The sequence below is a fragment of the Notothenia rossii genome (assembly GCF_949606895.1).
Source record: "Notothenia rossii genome assembly, chromosome: 6".
In the NCBI taxonomy this organism is placed as follows: domain Eukaryota; kingdom Metazoa; phylum Chordata; class Actinopteri; order Perciformes; family Nototheniidae; genus Notothenia; species Notothenia rossii.
Genome location: NC_136909.1, coordinates 88,164,308 through 88,182,768, shown reverse-complemented (window position 1 = coordinate 88,182,768; position 18,461 = coordinate 88,164,308). Strand labels below are relative to the sequence as shown.

The window sequence follows — 18,461 nt, the reverse complement described above, 5'->3', positions numbered from 1 at the left end:
ACAAAGGCGACAATGTTTTAGAAGAGTCTCTTGATTGGAGCTTGCAAATCTGCAAAATCTGCACTGCATGTGATCCAGCCCTGAAATACAAGAGAAACATATAGGACATTCAGTTCAGTCAGCACTCGCAGAGATATCATTTTTGAAACTTTTAATTTGTTAGTTTTCATCCTTCCTCATATACTTAGTCGGACTTAACAAAAAAACGATTTAAAACTCAGTTAATGGGGTTAATTTTTAAATTGCTTCAGTTTATCATCGTAACAGATCAAAACGTTTGGATTCATTTTACAATAAATCAATAAATGGTATTCTTCTACAAACAAAAAACAAAACAATGAACACATTTAAACAAACCACTAATAGTGTATTAACTACGTTATTCAAAATTAACATTCACTTTAGATAATAACACCGGTATAATAAACGGAGCGCTCTCTTTTCCTCTCTCTCTCTCTCCCTCTCCTGACAGCCCGTCAGTATCTCATGCAGCTCGCTACTCCAGTAACGAGTGACCCGACAGTGAAGAATAAACATATGTATAACTAGTTTAGCTAGTTCCAGAGGTAGATAAAATAGCTAAGTGTGTTTGGTCTAACTTGAAACGTGTGCTTTGCTCCGCTCATCGGACCGTTACAGCGGCTGAGCTTCAGGTGATCACGGAGCTGCGTGACTTAATCAATAAGTGTTGCTTGGCAACGGGGTGTGGCGGCAAAGTATATATTTTTTCTCTCAAGTTTTAGATGTTTTTTACCCTCAACCAAACAACAAGACCTGTAACACAACAATGTCAGAGTCACCGGCGGCCGGCTACCCCAATAAACAGACGTTACTAACCGCTTAACAACAATGCCCCCCATTCCATGTATAGTCACACATACACACAAGTTCTTTATAAAACGTACGAACACGGCCTCTCAGCGAAAATGTATAACACATACATTTCCGCCATGGTCTACATGCGCTTGTACGTCGCCGCCATGTTTCAACGGTTAACCGTATTCAACCCAACATCGGACAAGGCTGCCGCTGGCCTGTAAAAATACATGTCAAGGCTAAGTTTCAACACAGCAGCAACGTTGTCTTATCCCAATCAATGCTGTGTGTAAAGTTATAGCGTTATACGTCTAGCTCGGTTTACTATAACACCGGTCGTCTCACCATCAAAATGCATTATAAAGCCCTTCAGGTGCTTGAACATAAATTTGACGCCATCTGTAGCTAAGCTAGCAAAGCTAACTGTGGTGGGTCAACCCAGTCTCATGGCATTTTGTGTTATAGTCACAAAATGTAATCCATTGATTCGTGTTCACCAACACAATTATCAAGTAAGGGTTACGATCCACCCGCTGTGAAATGAACTTAACTTCCATATTTGCCGTACACTTGTGTTTACGGAAGTTGAGATGTTTCTCGGTTCTGATTGGTTGTTCCTCGTCACATGACGAACGGTGCGCTCTGCTGCAGTGCACGTCTCCATTGAAACCAATGGAAATGAGATCCCAACGCTGATGTGCATGGCTCCGTACAAAGTTGTACTCTCTGCATTAGTATAGGCAACTGTAGCTTTTTACACTGGAGGCGCCCATCTCGGCCGAAGTTGGTTCATATTAACCTAAAGGTACATCATTAAATGGTAAATGTCGCCTTTAAGGAGCAGAACATTTTTGTTTTATTTGTGTGTGAATAATGAAATAATTTCAAATCTGTTTTTCTGTGATAGGTAATTGGTGTGGAGAAGATTGACCTCAGCCTTGCTTTGAACATTGTACCAAAGGCTCTGTAGTAAATGGTGAGTATTCAAATGTTTTCTGTGATTTACTTGAGTAACTTAAACTTGATCTTTAACAAATTGAAAACTGATATTAGTCTGACAATTTCTGAATATTTATTCATAACATTTACATACTGCAAACATTGCAGGGATATACACGTGTTCTGATTTATTAGGCAAAAGTGATTCAGAAAGTGAGAGGCAAAAGCCAAACATTCTGCGATAAAGCCTCCTTCACAAAGTGATCATGTTTTGTTTGTTGAAATGTCTATAAGGGTGTTTCTTATATGTAGTCTTACATCAGTAATACTTATTTTAAGTATCTTTGGAAAAAAACGTAACTAAATGAAATGTAATGTAGTCTAACCTGGTTGTTCGTACTTGATATAAAAAGTTATTCTCACTATAGAGCCAAAACAGGAGTAATGTGGTCCCTTCTCCGTGCTCTGGTCAATACATGTTGAATCAGCTGAAGCAACTTCACTGAGTTTTTGGTTCACCCTGATAATAAAGAGTTACAATAAGCTAGCCTTGAAGTAACAAATGCATGGACTAGTTTCTCTGCATCGTTTTGAGGCAAGCACACAACTACAATCATGACATCATTAGAAAATGAAATGATTTCTTGATTTTTATGACTGTGATATTTTGTTTTTTTTGATAAATGTGGAGTTTAAGCGTATAACAACCCTGCCCCTCCAATCAAGATTTCTCTCTCAGCTGGATGTGCTATCTGACAAACCTCTGAAGGTTTTTGAGAAGAGAGGAGGACAGATAGGCCAGCGTCTGAACTGTATTATGTCAAACATGACTCAAGTAAGAATTCATTTTAAGGAAATTATACATCGAGTCAATAGTGTACACATTTCATTGAGCAAAACAGATTCTTTCTTTTCTTATTCCCCTTCACTTAGGTTGATGATGTCGATTTAGGCCGGGATTGTCTTCTCAAGGGGCTGTGTGTGCACCTCTGTGTGTGTACCTCTGTGTGTACCTCTGTGTGTGTACCTCTGTGTGTGTACCTCTGTGTGTGTACCTCTGTGTGTGTACCTCTGTGTGTGTACCTCTGTGTGTGTACCTCTGTGTGTGTACCTCTGTGTGTACCTCTGTGTGTGTACCTATGTGTGTGTACCTCTGTGTGTGTACCTCAATGAGAGAGTTTGTGGTCAGTAGAAGTAATATTTGACCTTTTGATTTTTTTGTTTGGCTTTAAAATATGTATTTATTGAAACACCACATAGTATACAGCCTAAAGTAAGTGAACATCCCTGTTTTTGGTTTAATAGCCAGACTACACTGAAAAGCTAGAGGCCTTTTAATTTAAAACTGATACAGGAAATGAAACATTCTTTATCAGGTCAGACAGGAGTATATCAGATAACAAGGAGGCTTAAAAGTACTGAAATCTGACCAAATGTACTTGTTAGACACAGGGACTTAGTAATGGGTATATATATGTATTGATTTGTTAGATCTCACTCTGTTCCTTTTGTGACTGTGCGCTCTGCAGGCAGAAGATGAAGACGTCATTCTGCGGTCCATTCAGGGGATTACGGTGGGACTTTATGTTGTCAAACACAATTCCACCATGAGAGCAGAGGACAGATGAGACCAGAGGACATATGAGACCAGAGGACAGATGAGACCAGAGGACAGATGAGACCAGAGGACAGATGAGACCAGAGGACAGATGAGACCACAGGACAGATGAGACCAGAGGACAGATGAGACCAGAGGACAGATGAGACCAGAGGACAGATGAGACCAGAGGACAGATTGTCCTGGAAGGCCATCAGGTACTAACTGATGTGGACAACATTGCATTAGCTGCTACCATGCTGTTTGGACTAATGTATGCAATGAACCTGAACGACCCCCCTAAACTGAAGTGCACGTTCGAAGTGCTCCAGCAAATGTTAATGGAGCTAGACGGCAACATGCTCTCCAAGAAAGCCCAAGCGTTTAAAAACAAACTGTTTGAGTGAGCTGTTGCCATGGACCATTGTGCACTTTTACAGCATTCATACTGGACTTTCATCGATACAACTGTCTTGCACTTCCTTTGCTCATGCTTTTTGCTGTATTGATTTGCATGTTTCAGAAATGTGGGTTTTTCCTGGGGTCATGTGTTTTCAGAATGTACCACTTGTCATGTGTTTCAGAATGTACTAATTGTCATGTGTTTCAGAATGTACTAATTGCACTACTTCAAAATGTCAGTTCTTGTTTTTATTTGTAATACTTTCTTTAGTGCATATGTGGTGAGAAACCAGGCCATTATTATACTGTCATGTATTTTTCCAAAACAATGCCATTGCTTTTTTGTATTAAAGTTCCCTTTCATATTAGCAGGGTACTATTTAAATAATGGATTTGCAAGAACATTTGCTTTTTTCGGCTAGGCGTTGACATTTTCTGTTAATTGTTTACTATGAATGAGTTACAAAAATAAGCCTTTCTTTGCCATTTGGCCCAATAAACCTTTCTTTTGGTCGGGAGAATAGTTTCCTGCTTGCTGTGTTCTAACACAATAATGTATATGTACATGCATCACAAACTTTTTCTATTTCTTCAATTTCTTTATTTTCAATGTATTTGTTAATTCTCCTGGGGCTGCATGATGGAAAAACCAAAAGCTCATCTGGATGTGTGTTGGTTGTTAATATTGTTTTATTTTTTGAGAAAAATACATGAATGTTGTTCAAAGAAATGTGTTTGTCTTTATTGACTATTTGTTTTAAAATGTTATGATAAATGCTGTAGATATAAGAGATTAGGATGGATCCTGTAGAAGAATGTACGACATGCCTCTATTCACATGAAATAAATAATCTTATGTACCCCTTGAGCACTAGGTAGATTAAACAGAAAACTATAGCATGGAGTTTAAACAAAACATTCATGTGGCTTCAACAGGTACAAATGAAATGAGTATATTAAAAGCCTAAAATGAACATAACAAGTCATGTTGGTTAAACATAGGGTAAATGAATACCTGTATTAAAGGAAATATTCACATTAACATATCAATTTCATGTTTCTTTGACATAACATAGTTGTGTGTCTTTAACATAATGGAATAGTTTTGAGTACACATGTTTTTAATGTGTGCAACCGGTTTCCATATTAAAATCATGTTAATCCAACGGCCTTTTTTTTCAGTGCAGTGGTCAACTTTGATGAAACTGAAAGTAAAGATGCCAATGAACCAGATTCAGCCTTTGCTGCCGCCAGTGAGAGCTCAGATGAAGATGACCAGATGGAGCCTCTGTCAGATTTGGATCATCCCTCTCTCCCCCCTCACAGAAGGTGCATGGCTCACACCTTGAATCTAGTGGCCAAAGATACAGAATTGAAAAATGCTACAAAGCAATGTCGAGGGCTGTTTTTGCAAAAGCATCTGCTCTGTGGAACAAGGTTAAGCGGAGTTCAAAGGCTTCTGATACTGTGGAGGAAAAGCTTGGGATTAGCTTTGTTGCGCCAAATGACACAAGATGGAACTCTGTATTTCTTTCCATGGAGCGACTGTCTCGCATTGCAACACTAACTACCAAGGCAGAAATGAATGTGGATGAGGTCACCTCTGCAAACGATGCCAAAACCCTACATGACAAGCTGCTCCTGCACGATGTGAGTGATGAGTTTGGCTTTCGTCGATTCTCACCAGATGAAGTCAACTTCATACACAAGTTTGTGGATGTGATGAGGCCTTTGGCACTTGCACTAAACATCCTCCAAGCAGAGAAGAACATCTTTCTTGGGTACCTGGCTCCAACCATTGTGCAACTGCAATGTCATATGAATGACCTGTTGGATGAGAGCACAAAACCCACTGCTGCAGAGGGTCTCATTACATGCCGTCCCCTCATAAAGAGCATCTTGCAGTCACTGAGCACAAGGCTGGCAGTTCTTCTGGAGAAGAGGGAGCACATACTGTCCGCTATACTGGTGCCAAGATTCAAGCTTGACTGGGTCCAAGATGAGGAGAAACATGTGCAGTACAGATTGATGCTGAAAAGAGAATTGCAAACCAACTCTGATGACTCGGATGCAAGAGACTCAGGTCAAACCCAGTCCAGTGGCGAAAGTAACAAGAAAGATCCTGCAGCTTCATTCTTCAGATTTAACAGAAACCCTCAGGTTCCTCAAAAATCTGAAGTGGACACGTATATATATTATTGTTGTGACCTGTTTTTTGGGCTATAGAAGTACAATGTATTGCTAATGGAGATGAGCATATTGGTGTGCAGAGGTGAGCTGCATGAAAATAACAGTCAGAGCATATCTTGTTTTTGTTTTTACAGGAAGCAAGAAACAGCAGATCCACCAGGGAGTGACCAGACCACTTTGACCGAAACAGCAGATCAACCAGGGAGTGACCAGACCACTGTGACCAAAACAGCAGATCCACCAGGGAGAGACCAGACCACTGTGACCAAAACAGCAGATCCACCAGGGAGTGACCAGACCACTGTGACCGAAACAGCAGATCCACCAGGGAGTGACCAGACCACTGTGACCAAAACAGCAGATCCACCAGGGAGAGACCAGACCACTGTGACCGAAACAGCAGATCCACCAGGGAGTGACCAGACCACTGTGACCGAAACAGCAGATCCACCAGGGAGAGACCAGACCACTTTGACCGAAACAGCAGATCCACCAGGGAGTGACCAGACCACTGTGACCGAAACAGCAGATCCACCAGGGAGTGACCAGACCACTGTGACCGAAACAGCAGATCCACCAGGGAGTGAGCAGACCACTGTGACCGAAACAACAGATCCACCAGGGAGTGACCAGACCACTGTGACCGAAACAGCAGATCCACCAGGGAGAGACCAGACCACTGTGACCGAAACAGCAGATCCACCAGGGAGTGACCAGACCACTTTGACCGAAACAGCAGATCCACCAGGGAGTGACCAGACCACTGTGACCGAAACAGCAGATCCACCAGGGAGTGACCAGACCACTGTGACCGAACCAGCAGATCCACCAGGGAGAGACCAGACCACTGTGACCGAAACAGCAGATCCACCAGGGAGAGACCAGACCACTGTGACCGAAACAGCAGATCCACCAGGGAGAGACCAGACCACTGTGAGCGAAACAGCAGATCCACCAGGGAGAGACCAGACCACTGTGACCGAAACAGCAGATCCACCAGGGAGAGACCAGACCACTGTGACCGAAACAGCAGATCCACCAGGGAGAGACCAGACCACTTTGACCGAAACAGCAGATCCACCAGGGAGAGACCAGACCACTGTGACCGAAACAGCAGATCCACCAGGGAGAGACCAGACCACTTTGACCGAAACAGCAGATCCACCAGGGAGAGACCAGACCACTGTGAGCGAAACAGCAGATCCACCAGGGAGAGACCGGACCACTGTGACCGAAACAGCAGATCCACCAGGGAGAGACCAGACCACTTTGACCGAAACAGCAGATCCACCAGGGAGAGACCAGACCACTTTGACCGAAACAGCAGATCCACCAGGGAGAGACCAGACCACTGTGACCAGTGACAGAGGATCTTCATTCAGATAAGGCCTTTTCAGGATGGACAGAAAGTAACAATGTCCTTGCCCCTGCACACTTTTGGACTCTCTTTTTATTTTCACAAATTATTATTTGTGATTTAGTTATTTTAGTTATTTATTTGAACTGTAACCAGTGGTGACAGATCTTCACTCAGTATTTTCACTCACACTGGACAGAAAGTAATAGCAGTACTGTCCATGGGCCTTGGACTCTGACTGACTCTTTAAGTTATTGGGTTTTTTTACCTAATTTTTTTTACCTTTTTTGCCTCATTCATTTGGGCTGAATATTGCACCCAAGTTATGACCCAAGTTATAGAACTTTTTGTTCTTTGGGCAAACAAGTCAGGAAAAAAAAAGAATGCGACTGACTTAATGAAAAGAGAATTAATGTTTAAATGTTTTGCACTTTGAATATTGAACTTTGAGGTACGACCTTAGTTTCATACCTCAGCCTGGTTCCTACCTCGTGTTGTGTTAGTACAGAGTTATGTCGGCACATGTTTATATGTTATATGTTTGCACAATGACTACTTTGACTTTTGGTACTTTAAGTATATTTAGATTATTATACTTAATAAAGACCATTCAAGCAGCATGTTTTTCCTCATGTTTTTGAAAATATAATGTGGAGATGAAAGCTGCAGCTGCTACTAGTGTGGACTGAATGGGCGGCAGCAAAGCGTTATGGAAATGCCAGTATTCTGATTGCTGTCTGTGGTTCTATATGGGTTATGGCAATCATTTTGACAAATAATAGCTCGCAGCAACGTATTGAAAAGATAACTATAAACTATAAATTAGTTCATTTTTGAAACCATGAACTTTAGTTCAACATTTTGAATTATGAACTATGAACTGAACTAGTTCATTTAAAAATGTGTGAACTGTGAACTGAACCAGTTCATGTAGAAAGTGAACTTTCCCAACACTGCTCTCAATGCTCTGTGGTCTTTGTTTTTGAAAAGGCCCCCAGATCTCCCCATGTCGCCCGACGACTTCATGGTTATACAGAGATCCAAGGAAAGGCACGCGCACTAGAGGACGTGTCGGCTCATGCCCTAGCTCAGCATCATGACTGAGTCATAAGTGTGTAAAGGTGAAGTAGACAGAGTAATTAAGCTTGAAGGACAGAGACAGGGAGGTTAGTAGGTGGTTACCAACGGATGCCTTCCCCTTGCCGCAATGGCCGTATCTGTTTATGGCCCGTTTCCTTACGTTACACCCAAAAGGGCCTCGCCCAGAAAGGGGTTGAAAGAAAGATCAGGATGAAAAAGTGGGGAGAGAATGTGGTTTAGGTTTAGGCAAAGAGCCAGAGTGGTTAAGATTAGTGGTCAGATTAAAGGTAAAGTAATAGGCCTGCTGATGTATATTTAAAAGGAATGAGAGGCATGGACCTAGTATTTATGTTTAGGTACCAAACCCCAATAGGTTAAGTCTAGGGGTAAGATTAGGGTGAGGTAATAGGTCTGTTGTTGTATATTTAAAAATACTGAGAAGCATGGACCTAGTATTTGTGTTTAGGCACCAAATCCCAATTGGTTAAGTTTAGGGGTCAGATAAAAGGTAAGGTAATAAACCTGCTGAGGCATACTAAAAGAATGAGAAGTATGGACATAGTATTTATGTTTAGGCACCAGATCCTAACCGGTTAAGTTTAGGGGTCAGGTTAAAGGGTAAGGTGATAGGCCTGCTGATGTATATTACAAAGAATGAGAAGTATGGACATTGCAGTTATGTTTAGGCATATGACCTCAAATGGTTGAGTTTAGGGGTTAGATTAAAAGGTAAGATAATAGGTCAGCTGAAGTATACTTAATAAGAAGGAAACGCATGGATAATGTACTTATGTTTAGGCATATGACCCCAAATGGTTAAGTTTAGGGGTCAGGTTAAAGGGTAAGGTGATAGGCCCGCTGATGCATATTACAAAGAATGAGAAGTACGGATATAGTATTTATGTTTAGGCACCAGACCTCAATCGGTTAAGTTAAAGGGTACGGTGATAGGTCTACTGATGTATACTACAAAGAATGAGAAGTATGGACATTGCAGTTATGTTTAGGCATATGACCCCAAATGGTTAAGTTTAGGGGTCAGGTTAAAAGGTAAGGTGATAGGTCAGCTGATGTACCCTCACAAGAAAGAAAAGCATGGATAATGTACTTATGTTTAGGCATTTAACCTCAATTGGTTAAGTTTAGGGGTCAGCTTAGAATAATATAAAATAAAGATTTATTTTTCAAACTAAACGATCCGAAAATTGTGTTCATTTGCATGTTGTGACTCCCATCCTCAGCCACTGGAGTGGTTTGCAAAAATACTGTAGCAGTCAGCCATCCATTCGTGGTCTCCTGCCTCCATCTAGTGGTGACAGGGGGTAGTGCAAGTATCCTTTTCTCACATGGTTTGTTTATTAAAAACAATTTATTATTATTGTAAAGGATACCAGAGGGATTGTCATAAACCCTGAGTGACCGGAGAGGTTCCTTTGGATTAAGCTTGTGAAGGGGAAGAGTACTTTATTGGTTATTTTTAGTGGTTAAAATTGAAAGACAAATGGTCTTTGAATCAGAAAAAAACCCAAAATATTAGTCAAAATAATCCGTTTTGTTGTCTAAAAAAACCAGGATTATCTGAAGATCAAGTTGCCATAGTTTGTCATTCATCTAAAAACAGAGAGAGTACTATGTTTTTTTAAAAAGAGGTTTATAGGGTCATGTACTATTGACGCTCCTATTTGTCCAGTGCAATCTTCATGAACGGCAGCATAAAAAGCTCTCCAAATAGAGAGAACAATCATAGCCATTAGCCTCCCTAGGTTTTGACTCGTGTTTTCAGTAGCATCATTAGCATAGCATGTCGCTCCCCAATAGCCGTGGGCTAACGGTATCAACATCCGGTCCGGGGTCATGGTTCATATACTCCTGAGCTCATGACGGCATCCGTTAGCACTCTATTAGCTCCGTGGTAGCACGGTAAAGGTTGTTATCTGACCCTTTTTGAGGGGAATAGACTTTTTATTGTTTTTTTTATTTTTATTGTTTGTGTCTATATAAAGGTGAAACCAAACGGTATCATTTATAATAAATAAATATACATAGATCCTTTTTATAGAAAAAGAATCCCAAAATTAAATAGGCTACTTCTCAGAGAGGTTATGTTTGCATTTGCGTATTACAAGTCTTTAATATTAGGAGTGAATAAAGCGGATGTTACAGCGCCTTCACTTAATAAAATTAGTTAGTCAACCGCTTTTTGTATTATTTTAGAATAAGTAAGAGAGTTAAAAAGGATTGGAATAAAGTAGTTGTATTAAGGGTTAAGCGACCCACCTATTAAAAGTTCTCTTTTAGAAATAGGGTGAAGATAGACGGAGAGAGGGAGAGAAAGAGGTGTATCTCAGGTGGGATACTGGTTAGAGAAGTTCAGAGGTCAGGAGTTGGGCAGTGCATACGTTCCACTCTCCCTTAGCCGGAATAGGCTTTCTCTGTAAACCTGCTACCCTCTGGCAGGACCCCGGAAGGCCTGAGAGGGGAAAGGTCTGGGTTAAGTGTAGTGAGCAGAGAATCCTATTATTATGTCATATGTAGAATAAGAAAGTAATTAATAAACATCATCCTACTGTAATTATTATTTGTGTTCTGTATATTAAACCTGTAGTTGAGTAAAAAATAAGCATCTTTATTCAGCATCATTACTAAGAAGAAAGGAGGGAGGGAAGGAACAAACCGAATCCAATTATTTTTGGTGTTTTTATTAAATAGAAAATGATCAATCAACGTATATATACTTTTTAAGTATTACAGAAATAACAATAACTTGTCATTCCCTAACATCTTATTTCAAAAAGGAAAACTATAAAGAAATAATCACAATAATACTAAATTCTGTCTAGTCTATCCAAGGGGATGAAGTAATAAACGATGAGGAAGATATGAGAACAAATATATATAGTGTTTATATTTTATCTTTCTCTAAAAAATATATAGGACCCCTATCAAGGATTATGTTTTTTAGTTAGACTCCCCTAACAGGAAACACTTAAAGTGATTGGTTCCTTACCAGTAGATAGATTTGGAAATATACTCAAGAAACATGTATAGTTTTAACTTTAGACACTCTAAAAGGAGTGTATATATGTACATAGAGGATTCCTAACAAAAGGATGTAAAAAAAGGAAACAAAGAGTTAGACTCCTCTATAGAGAAACCACTATGGCTGCTTAGTGCAGTTCAAGTCAATACACTTTGGAATAATAGGAAACATGTATAGTTTGACCTTTTATGTATTTTTTTGAAAATATATACAAATATGTGAAAGACCCCCTTATCCAAAGGAATTACTTTGTAGTTCAACTCCTCTTGTTTTGGAGACCCTCTAGGTGCCTTGTTACCTTGAAAGGAGTAAACTCTAAAAGGGAAAATGATTATGGTCAAATTACTGTTTAACAAGTCCCGAAGTATAGTCCTGTCCCTCGGCTTATTTTATAGGTTTAGGAATGATTTCCAGTGTTCCCACATTTTTTCAGCCGTGTAGGGGTCCAATGGATACGGTCCCCTTTGGTGGAGAAGTATTTACGCTCCAGTTCCGGTATGTAGTTTGGGGTTTGAATGATCAGTTTATTAAGGGTTCTGATGTTTCTGATGGTGCTAAATGACAGTTCCGGAGCGTAGTTGATGCTTGTCATACGTACTGTGGCATTGGGGAAGGTATCTCTGGTGGAAGCTAAAAGCTGATCCAGATGATTTGATACGATAGCTCTGTTGCTATTGTCCCTATCGTTGAGGCCAAAGCACAGAAGAACTTTTCGGACCTCTCCTGATGTTGGGGTCATGTGTTTGATAAGAAAGGCGGCCTGGCCCAAATTGGCCCCTGGGAAGCTATCCACCTGTATTTTGATATTCTCTATCGGTTGGAGACGGGAGATATTGGAGTCCCCAATTATTAGGACCTCACGTTTAGGGTTCAGGGACCAATTCTTTTTCTTATTTCCCCGGTGTTCATGGCGTGTGGCCAGACTTGTCGGAGGAGAAGGGGAAAGATTGAAGTCCTCCGTTATTAGAGGTCTGGAGCGTTCCGGTCTAGGTTCCGGAAACATGTGTGTTGTCAGAGATGTGTTGTCTAGCATCTCAGTCCTAGGAGGGCGGGTGGTCGGAGTAGAGGGACTAACCGGAGTTAAATCTCGGTTAGGGAAAACCACATTCTTGGCCATTAATTGTGGCTGAGGGATTGATTGGTTGTTGGTGATAGTTAGGGGGGTAGGTGGCTCTAAGGGTGTCCTATTTTTCTCCGGAGGTTGTTCCCCGCTTAGGCCTCGGGATGCTCCAGTCTCGAGTTGGTGGACTGGAGTGGTAATGTCCCCCAGAAAGGGGGGTCTGTGTACATCGATCCTGATGTTCATCAGATTGAGGTCTTCTGCCGTTTGGATAAAAATCCAATTTTCTGTTGTGTGGAATTTTGATTTTATCCAATGACAGGCTATGTCCCAGGCCCTTTGTTCTTCTCCGTCTGTCATTTTCCTTAATTTAGACAGCAGATCTGTGATTGTTTGAGTGTGGTGCTCATCAGAAATCTGTAAGCCAGTCTGCAACCAATTAGTGGCATTGCCCTGAAGCAGATGGGAGGTTTCTACCGTTGGGGTGTAGGGCCGAAATGTAGTTGCTAATTTGTCTTTGGCCAAGAACAAATGTGGAAGGAGGTTGTTTGCGCCCTGTATGGTCTTCCTAATTTTTCCTTGGTGGTGGTAGGTACGCAGGATCCTAAAGATGATTCTTGTGAGAATCTGGAAGTCATTGTACTCCCTGGACGTCATATTGGCCGTTCTCTATTCTTTCCTTCTTTTCTTAGATTCCAAATCTATGGAAAGGATAGAGTAAATATTGTGGGTTAAAGACTGATCAAATAGGAGCTTGTGATTAGAACAGAGAAAACGAGCGATTCAATCAATCAAACCCCGGTTCAGAATAAGTCCCCCGTTTCTCCAGGCACTGGCTGGGAATCGGTTAAGTAAAGCCACCGGACCTCCCCATGTCGCTCGACGGCTTCATGGTTATACAGAGATCCAAGGAAGGGCACGGGCCATAGATAGCGTGTCGGCTCTTATCTTAGCGTGGAATCATGATTGAATCAGAAATGTGTAAAGGTACAGTAGACAGAGTAATTTAAGTTTGAAAGACAGAGACACGGAGGAGGGTAGCTGTGGTCACGGCGGATGCCCCCTCTTGCCGCTTTGGCCGTATCTGTTTATGGCCCGTTTCCTTTCTTTATCCCCACATAGGGCTCGACCGGATAGGGGCTGAAAGAAAGGTCAGAACGAAAAAGTGGGGAGAGAATGTGGTTTGGGTTTAGGCGAGGAGCCCGAATGGTTTAGTAGTTGTATTTAAGGGAAAGATGGTTAATGTATTTTATAGAATTTGGAGTTAAGTACCTGCTTCCAGCTGGTAAAAGGTGAGATCATAGGTCAGTTGATGCACACTCACAAGAAGGAAGCGCATGGATAATGTACTTATGTTTAGGCATTTAACCCCAATGGGTTAAGTTTAGGGGTCAGATTAAAAGTTAAAACAATAGGCCTGCTGATGCTTATTGAAAGGAATGAGAAGTATGGACCTAGTGTATTTAGGAACCTAATAAAGTTAGAGATCAGATTAAAGGTCAGGTAATAGGCCTATTGATGTCACTAAAAATAATGGGATTAATACAACAGGGATAAAATAGAATAAAATAGAATAAAGAATTATTTAAAAAAATAATGATCCGAAAATTATGTTCATTTGCATGTTGTGGCTTTCATCATCAGCAACTGGAGTGGTTTGCAAAATTACTGTAGCAGTCAGCCATCCATTCGTGGTCTCCTGTCTCCATCTAGTGGCGGCAGAGGGTAGTGCGAGTATCCTTTTCTCACATGGTTTGTTTACTAACTTTAGAGGTTCATACATTTTAAACAGCCAACAGGAAACTGTGTTTGGAGTTCAGAGCAGAAGATTTGAAGGGGAAAAAATAAAGATGAAGAAAATAAATGTATTGATTTTTTTTTTTTAAACAAACAATAAATTGATTTTCTGTATTATTTTAGGTCCTTTAATAAAGGAACACACTAGTAGTTTGTGATTGGACAGAGAAGAGTCTGCTTATTGTCCCGAGTCAGTGGTGAGGACCAATCAGAGCAGAGGAAGCTCCACCAGATGGAGCTGATGCAGGATTTCACTGCTGCACTTTGACTCAGGTGTTGTACTTCAGTTCAGCTTTTAGGTACTTTAGTTCACTTCATTACCTGCTACTTTATTCTTCTACCATTCTACATCTTAGAAGCAAGTATTCTACTTTTTCTGCAGTACATGTATGTGATAACTTACGTAAAGAACATGTTGTGTAAACGTTTCAGATCTAGATTAATAACACTAAATATAATCACCAAATTGTCCTGCCTTAACTATATATTCAAATATGATTCCTTGGTGGAATTCACGAGGCACAATGTACTGTATATGACCTTTATTTAAAAAAGAAAAAGCTCCTCCTTTACCAGCTATTACATTAAAGTGAACAGACGGATTAATTAATTATTATTATTAAATAATGTGAAACATATTATCATGAACTGGTGCAGAATGAGTACTTTTGCACTTTAAGTATATTTTGATGTTTAAACTTGTACTTTAGTGAAGTGTTGAATAGAGGACCTGAAACAGATTATTATCACACTGTGGTTCCACTAATGTTTCTGAAACTAAAGATCTGAGTCCTTTGTCCTCCTCTGTGAGAAACCATAAACCAGCTGCAGTTCCTCAGAGTGACCACTGGAGGTCCTCCTCCTCCTCCTCCTCCTCCTCCTCCAACACCTTTAGCTTTTATTTTTGGCCCATATTTGAGCTTCCCGACTGAATTGAACACACCTTTTCTTTTCGTTTGTTGACGTGTTTAGACTTGAGTTATTTTATTTTACAGCAAAGACTAAGAAACAAAATGGCTTCCGTCCTGCTCAGCTGGTGTTTAACACAGAACACCTGAAGAGAAGACTACAACAGAGAAAGAGTCCCTCACAGTTTCATCAGAAACTAAAACCTTAATGTGCTCTGTGAAAACAGAAAACTTAGAAATAAGTTAAAAGACTGTCAGCAAAAGTAGTGAAACAGTTCCCGTTGAATGACAGTTTATAGAATATATTCTAATGCCATCAGATACAGATATTGCCTGTAAGTACATGTTGTAACTTTACAGCAGGCCTATTCAACTGGCGGCCCGTGGGCCAGATGCGGCCCAGAACCAACTCCCGAGTGGCCCAGCCTCCCGTAGCCAAATTCCTACACTATTACAGACCATGAACGCAACACTCTGCATTGCATAGAAACCACCAAACCACAACGCAGCACGTTTTTGGAAAGTGCCTCTAGTGGTGCTAGTAACGGTGGTCCTATGATAGCAACTCTAAAACATGTCTCTCTCAACTCTGAAGCGTAAACATAGACAAAACGGTCATTGATCTGGTGGAGCAGATCCAAGTCTAGCTGGACCTTTTCGCGACCGACTTGAGCACGGATCGGATGCTGCATTTTCCGCCGCTCCCCAAACACATCACATCTCTGGCACAAATCACGGATGTGATGACAGATTTCATTGCGAGGTTGAAAGAGAACTTTGCCGGTCGATTGGATGGACTTGCTCTGCCCACAGAGGTGATGGGCTTTGCCAGAGACCCCTTCACTGTTGCAATAGAGGGGGACGTATCAACCAGAGCAAAGGAAGTCGTCCCCTGCATCGACAAGGGAAAATATACACTGGAACTTATTGACATGCAGCTCACTAAGGGGCCAGCGAAGTTTTGGAGTGATGTCAAAAAACAGCAGTTCCCTAACGTTCAGAAACTAGCGATCTGTGTGCTCAGTATGTTTGGATCAACATACACATGTGAATCAAGCTTTTTTGACACATGAACTCAATCAAAAGTAGCACTCGCTGCTCCCTGACTGACAGCACTCTTCACCAATGTCTTAGGATTGCATTGACATCCTATGAGCCAAAAATCACTGCTCTTGTTCAAAACTAAAAATGTCCCTTCTCCCATTGAGAAAGTCAGCGATAACAAATCACAAATGAGGTGATAGTAAGCACAGTTCACTATAGTAGACGTGTAGTGTAGTATTCATTCATATGTTAGTTACCCGTATCCCTTGTTATGGGTTTGTTAGTTCTTTTTGTATTCATTTAAATGCACTTTGTAATGTGTCTGGGTCAAATGTGACCAAAACGTATGATTTTTTTTGTTATTATTTGAAAAGTGAAAAAATAGTATTGCTACAGTACTACCTCTTTGTGTTGCATTGGAGCTCTTTAGCTGCTTTTTTTGTATGTGAGGACATTTATTAAGACTGTTATTATACTATTCAGTAAATGCACTTTGTGATGTGCCTGGTTAAAAAAAAATAACCTGAATATTTGACTTCTAAAGCAAACAAATGTAATGCTACAACTGTGCACTTTTTTTTCAGATTCTGTTAAATTAATGCTAATTTGTTGTGTTTTTATGCACTTTTTGACCTACCTTTGTTGGATGAACAATGAATAAAAATGGCATGTTTTTCATCGCAGTAATATGTGTTGGTTTAAAATGTGTCACAACCCGCTTTTTATAGGCCACTGAATGTCTGGCCCAGCTGAATTTTGTAGTTATAAAATCTGGCCCAACTGAATGTGTAATTGAATAGCCCTGCACTACAGCCTAGTACAAGTACACTTCTTCATTATCAGGACACATGTAACAAGGTGAGAATACTGCATTAAGACGTTTGAGTTTCACTGTTTAGACTTTAGATCAGAGTTCCTGAGGGGGGGCCAGGAGGGCGTGTTGATCGACCAATGAAATGCAGCCAGAGTCTCTCAGGTGTTTCAGGAGCAAAGGCCCAGGTGAGCTCTCTGATGGCTGCTGGGTCCTAGTGCCCTACCGTTGCATCCCCCTCCACATCAGTAGCCCTCCTGACAGACTGACCCCCATCAGCCTGAACTCCTCTTCCTCCTCACAGGGAACTCTTTCCTGTGTGTGTGTGTGTGTGTGTGTGTGTGTGTGTGTGTGTGTGTGTGTGTGTGTGTGTGTGTGTGTGTGTGTGTGTGTGTGTGTGTGTGTGTGTGTCCTCACCTCACTTTTTACAGTTAGCAGTCAGACTGGTTGGACTGAGTCTCAGTATGTGCTGCGTTCACAGGATCAAATGTATTTGTGAATAGAATTATTGGGAAGGGATCTTTAACAGAGTTTCCTGGAAAAAAATGGAAAAACTTCTGTCAATATCTTTCTAACTTAACCAACTAGGAAGACACTCATCCCGCACTCATCCCGCCCCGTAACGCTAGTCTTATGAATGAAGACTCTGAGAGGGCATTAAAGCCTGTCTCTACGACCTCTACCTGTTATCCCAATGATATTTCAAAACCTATAGCCCTTTCTCAATTCTCTCCTCGACTCCTATCCTTGCGTCTTAGTCCCGCCCACAGGAGATGCGAGCGGAGGAGTGGAGGAGGGGAACCGAGGACAAACTCCATGTAAACACCAGTCTTTAGTACATTAGAAGTTTATTATGTTACTGCCAACGTTAGGCAGAGGTTAAGATCTGTACAGTGGTTCCACTTCATGGGGGAGCAGACGTGTCCCCTACCCTTTTCTGTAGTTCTGGCCAGCGAGATTTTATTTGTATTCAGAGTCCAGTATGTGTTCGTCTCCCTGGCTCAGGGTTTGAGCTCTCATTCACACAGCAGCACTGGTTATGGGCTGCACTGTTTCTACTATATTCTATTTGATTTTATTTACTTGTACTGTTGTATCTGTGTTATTGTGTAGCTCTGATGGAGCAGCCTGTGACCTCAGATCTTCGTTGTCATAACTACACGGTAGCTATGCACACGTGACAATGAAAGCGTTGAATCTTGAATCTGCGCTAACCACTGAGCCACAAACTGGTTTCTGTCTCTTTCTGAAAGTAGCAGACAGAAAAGCTTTGTACACGACTGAGTGGCCAAAACACAACACATCTTTATTTTGAATGTATTTTATTAGAATGATTGGTTTTTAAATAATATTTTGTAAAGTTTTTATGTAATGTTTTATCATATTTATTTATATTTTTGTCTTTTACACTTTAAAACGA

The 18,461-nt window shown here is 40.9% G+C and overlaps 1 protein-coding gene across 1 annotated transcript in view; it reads right to left on the bottom strand.

Moving 5' to 3' along the window:
* Positions 1-18,461, bottom strand: part of LOC307044216 (uncharacterized protein) — a 68,202-nt gene that overhangs the window by 29,210 nt on the left and 20,531 nt on the right. The gene's annotated exons all lie outside the window — the stretch shown is intronic.